Genomic DNA, 6,078 nt, shown 5'->3' with positions numbered 1-6,078 from the left:
ATGTAATAACATTATAATAACAAACAATGTCGGATCAAGTGTAGTTCAATCAGCAAAGCAATGATAAGTGACAAAAACACACTATAACCACCTTCTTTACTGAAATGTTGTATTGTTGTTTCTACAAATAAAACCATATAAAACTCAGTTCAGTTAAAAATCAATGAGACTTAAGACGAGAAGGACATACTCAAATATTGTCAAACATAAAGGATAGGTTTATCCCTGCTAGTGTTAAACACAGTGATGTTAAAGCTGGTGTGCATGGATACTGCTGAACATGTTCCAGTCTGGTTGTACGCTACTTTCAGTAACTAGTGAGAGGCGCCCCCTGGAGGGGGATTCTGAAAACAGTGTTGTTGCTCTTTCCTGCACTGACCGCAACAGAATTTGAACCAGCTGTCAGGATGTCATCGGTAAATTGTACATTTCATTTGTAAATCAAGGGATCAGAGTCTGGAGGAAGAGTGGAGAAACACACAGTCCAAACTGCTTTAGTTCTAGTGTGAAGTTTTAATTACACAGTGATGGTTTGGGGAGTCATGTCTGTCATCTGCTGGTGTTGATCCACTGTGTTTTATTATCAAGCCAAAGTCACTGCAGTTTTGTTTTCCCGCAAAATCTTACAGCACTTCATATCTAACAGCTTCCCTCTGCTATTGACAACTTTTATGGAGATGTGGATTTCATTTTTCAGCAGGACTTGGCACACTGCCCACACTGAGTACCAAAAGTACCAATTGGTCTTCAAATTTTCTGAGACACAGTAAATCATAATCATCAACAATACAAGAAGTAAACGCTTAAAATGGTGTGTTATTTTGTGTCTGTAAGTAAGGTATTCTTTATAAAAACCGGGAGCATAGACAGGCAGGTCAGTCAGAGTTGAAACGAGCTCTTCAGAAAGGTACTCTTAACCTGAGCATCTGATACAAACCTAGAGATCCATGTAATCCTACTGAAGATTAATCTTAAAGCCTGCGTCGTTGTTTTCACTCGCAGAGCTCTAATCCGGTCACAACAGGGGATTTACCAAACCGGCTGTGTTTACTTGAACGTTGGACCACACCTGTGGTTACCAGCCGTACTCCCCTACTGAAGCATTCAGTTTTATCCCTAATTTAATATTTATTGAGCAAAGCCTCGTTTTACAAATATAGATTTAGATTTTTTTACTACGGATCTCACTGTGCAATTATGTATACTGTATTTTTCAGACTATAAGGTGCAATTAAAATCCTTTAATTTTCCTAAAAAAACATCAGTACTCCTTATAATCTGGTATAAATTCTACCAGTCAGGTGTTAAGGAGCAGTGACATCACTCTACTGAAGTACAGAGTTATACAGGAGTTTCAGTTTAGTTCTCCAGCACTGAGAGTTGAGCAGTATTAGCATTAGCTGCTAACCACGCTAAGCACTAGCTCTTTCACTGTTCAGAGGTGAGTATATCGGACTGTAGTCGGTGTGTTTACTGTGTTAAAAGAAGCTACATGGGACGAACCGATAGCTAATATCACTCTGGCTTACCGGAACACTCAGGGTTTCTCAGTGTTAGTCTGTTGGGTGGCCACGGATAGCGCTAGCAGTTAGCCACTAATGCTAATGCTGCTGAACCCAGCCTTATTGGAAATCTGAAAATCTAAGCTTACTGTAAATAAATGAAAGCGCTTTACTCACACAAATAAATGGTTTTCAGGAGAAAAATCTGTGTAGATTCACATTCAGCACTCGTTTGACTTTAAAAGAAAAGAAAATTAGTTTTGTTTACTTAGCTTAGCTTAACTCAGTTAACCCCCCCCCCCCCCCCCCCCACACCACCACCCAGCAGTGAGACCTGCTGAATTAGAAGGAAAACATGGCGACACCCCTGTTCCTTACTAGTGTTGCATAATGTTTAGGAAATTATTTATGACGTTCTTCTGCCTAGTTTTCTTTATGTTCCCAGAAAGTTTTTATACATTACCTAAACATTCTCAGCACTTCACTTCAAACTTTTTTGCAACTTCTCAGAACAGGTTTGGAAGGTTGGAGTGATGCTGAAAGATCTTCTGGAATAAAAAGTTGTTTTTTTTTTTTTTTCAGAAAACCAGTTGTTCTCATAATTTGTCTCATGTGAAATTAAAAGATAAGAAAAAATAAGTAAATTCTTAATATATTTACAGTATTATTTTAATATAATAATTTTAAACAATGTAAGACGAATTTATTTCTTAAGTCCAGCCCCTGACCTCAACCCAATTGGGCAGCTTAACATTTAGTGAGGACAAAACCTGGATCAAAAAGTCCCAAAAACAAGCTCAGCTAAAGGCAGCTTCAGTAAATGCCTGACAAAAAAATCTAAAATGAGAAAACTCAGTATTTGGTGATGTTTATGGGTTTCAGACACGTGAGTATTAATAATAATCCTTCTTTAAATCATTATGTTAATTTGTCCAATAACTGTGAAGTCAGTGAAAATGGAGCGACTGTGTAAAAATGGCTGTAATTCCTAAACAGTTAATGCAATATTGTAGTTAAGCCCTTCAAATTAAATCCAAAAGTCTACACCTCAATCACATCCTGATTGCTTTAATTCAGATCCATTGTGTTGGTGTACAGAGGCACAATGTAAATTTTAAAGCTAATGCTAATGCTTTTCAGCTAATATGCTTCTCCAGTCTCAGTGCTGGAGAACTTAACTGAAACTCCTGTATAACTCTGTACTTCAGCAGAGTGGCTATACTGCTCCTTACAACCTGACTGGCAAAATATGTAATCATACATAAGGAGCACCAGATTATAAGGCACACTGAAGAGTTTGGGTAAAATATGTAGTATAAAGTCTTAAGAATATGACCAGAAGTCATTTTAATCAGATTTAAAGGCCAAAAGACAGAGTATTTTGAAAGTGGCCCCCACTATACACACTTAAAATACTATCCTCATAACCCAGTTGGGATACTGAAGTTATGTTCGACCAAAATATCGAATACTTTCCAGCACTTTAATTTCCTTCAGGGCATTCTACAGAGAAACACATGATCCCACGCTTCAGCAAAGCCAACACACCATATGTGTAATAAAACGTGAAATGTTAGTTTTACTTAGAAATCTACTTTCCCTCCCTGGAACAGGGATTCAGAGGATCTCCATGTGTTTCACCTGGTAAAAACTCACATTATCAGACTTTAGTCAGAGTGAATGAGGAATGATTTAGGCTGAAACTGTAAACAATTTTTTCGTGATGAAGTTACGTGTTAGTTTCAGTGAAACTGTAAAAGATGTCTGCAATATGTTGATTATATATATATAAAACACTATTTACCTTGAGCAGAGATGTACCAGTATGTTCTAGAGGGGGTGTGGCTAAAACTGAAAACATAAATGGATTTAATAGTTGAGAATTTAAAAATTAAAAATATTTTTTAACTTTGAGACATCTTAGATAAAACGTACTTTGTATTCTATCATCAAACACAGTTTATCCCAGAGTGAGGGCACCTGTTAATTCAGTGGGGCACTTTATTATTATTATTATTTATTTATAACCGCACCCCTGTTTTCAGTATAATAGTCAAAAAAAGGCACCAAAAATGATATTTATTAGGACAAATTATTAAATGTCCTTGATAAAGAGGGCACATAATCATAATTTATTGCAAGATTGCAAAAATCTGTGACTCTTTGCCTGTGGTCATTTTCAAATCACTGTCAATATAAAGTACAATATACTCAAATCAGCCAAAATATTATTGCAAATCACTGATAAATGTCTTCCTAATGAGGCTTACAGGACAGATTGATAGAAGTTCCGAACTATTCACTATGATCATTATTCACCAGAATTATAGAAGGAAGGTTAACAGCCCAGTGTATACAATCTACTGGTAAGCTTGCTTGTTAACCAGGGCTTGACCAGCATAGTGTATATTACATTTAATTTTGCTTTAGATTCTGGTCATCACTGTGGTGGTCAAACAGCATTAACCAAACTGGTTGATCAGCATTACCAAGCTGCACAACCAGCATTACCAGCATCATCATGCTGGCCGACCACCATGGCTGCTTAACTCTTTTAGGTTGATTGCACTATTAGACCAACTAAACTAGCAAACTCAAACAAAACATACCCCATATTGGCCGATAGCTAACATGGCCAACCCCCATATGCTGGTCAGACTAGTACAAATGTATTGATGCTATAGTATAGTTACCATTTTCCATTAATGGACAGGTTGGGCTAATGGACTGTCCAGCAACAGGTACAGCAACTCGCAGCTTCTGAAGAGCACCGCTATAGAAAATTGACATTAATAAACTGTCCATTGAGTGTAGATACAGTACATATAGGGTTGGTTTTCCAGTCAGGGATTATTAGGCTTATATTATTAGACTATATTTTCCTTTCAGTGGAAAATCTCACTTCACAATGCAGTGTAGTCCAAGACTAAGCTTAATCTCTGTTTGGGAAATTGCCCCATATGGCGTAACTTTTCACTCCTGAGAGCAGTATCTAATTTTATTTATTTATTTATATATTTATTTGTTGCATTTTTTTTCTTTCTGCATCTGAGAGGCCCACGCGTCTGATAACTTCCCATTAAATTAAATAAATCTCCTCTGAGAGTGAGACGCTTTTCTTTGTAGTCTTCCTCCAGGCGGGAAACAACATGAAGGCAACAAGGGGATTTGAAACTCCTTTAAAAAAAAAAAGTTGAAAAGTTGACATGGGCTTTCGCTCACTCTCGCATGTAGGAATGAAACACAAACGCTTGGTTTCCTACAAAAAAGAGAGCTGCGTCTGTGCACGTGTGATGATTACAAGTCCCAGACGGAGTAAACAGACGTGTCATTCACATCATACGTTCAGATGGCTCGCAGTGATCAGTCTAATGTTGATTCAGTGTTTAATTAATTCCTTAAGTTCTCCTGTTTATTGCTGTGTGTGTGTGTGTGTGTGTGTGTGTGTTGGCAGAGTGAATGTGCGGGGAAGTTGTCTTTGAAGTTGCATGGAGAAGTCTCAGGAGGCCTCGAGGCCTGAGGCTGGACTAGGCGAGTGATGAGAAGAAAACCGATGTGCTGAAAGAGAACCATTCCCCTTCCTCCAATACAAAAGCTATTCCTACCCGCACTCCGCTAGGCTAATCTCAGCACGCTCTTTGCTAAACGAAGCTTTCCATGTGCTGCGTTTTAGTAAAAAGAAACATTATCTTTGCTTATGAATAAATGCAAGGCTGTCCAAGTCTTAATGCTTAATTATGGACAGATATTCAACCATCTAGATTTAGCACCTAGGACTCTGAAGTACGGCGTCAAAATAGGGTCAAATAGTTTAAGAACTAAAGGTATAATCCATAACCAAGAAATTTAAATTTGAAAATGAGAGGACTTTTATTGATATTAAAAAAAATTAAATCATGTTTGTAAATATAATAATATTAGAATATTAAAATAATTATCCATTATCCACGTTTTACCTTCATAAGAAATCTGTTTTAGCTTTCAGTTGTTGTTGTTGTTTTTTTTTTTGTTGCACTCGTCATGCTTCAGTTTTAGTTTATTTGTGCAGTTATTTAATGAAGAAATCTGATAAAGACAGCTATATAAAAAAGAAATTGACACTTATACTAATTTCTTTCCATTTTGTCAGTCTGACAAAATGCACTAATGCACACAGACATTCCCAAAATGACATAAACACAGCATTGCATTATAAGCTGATGGCTTAATAGATATATGAGCAACATTATCTGATTACCCAAGTGCATGTAAACGTGTTGATTGGATGACTAACATAAACTGATTTTCTGCAGTTATGAGATTAATAAATTCTTAAAACAATTGCAGGATTAGTACAAAGTAATCAATAAACTGATGAAAAATCAAATGTAGCGTTTTTTTCCACTTTATCCTAATAAGAACTGAATAATCTGGGAGGAAATATGTAGACAGAGTAATTGATTAATTAATTAATCGTTATCTGGGTCCATAAACTCAACAAACACAGTGGAAAACAAAGTTTACCCCCCACTCAGCTGATTCTAATCCTGCTTTAAACGCATTTCTCCTTTTCTGAGTCAGGTTTACAGGGTTTAAG

The sequence above is a fragment of the Astyanax mexicanus genome, chromosome 7 (assembly GCF_023375975.1).
Source record: "Astyanax mexicanus isolate ESR-SI-001 chromosome 7, AstMex3_surface, whole genome shotgun sequence".
NCBI classification, from domain to species: Eukaryota; Metazoa; Chordata; class Actinopteri; order Characiformes; family Acestrorhamphidae; genus Astyanax; species Astyanax mexicanus.
This window is presented reverse-complemented; position numbering follows the sequence as displayed.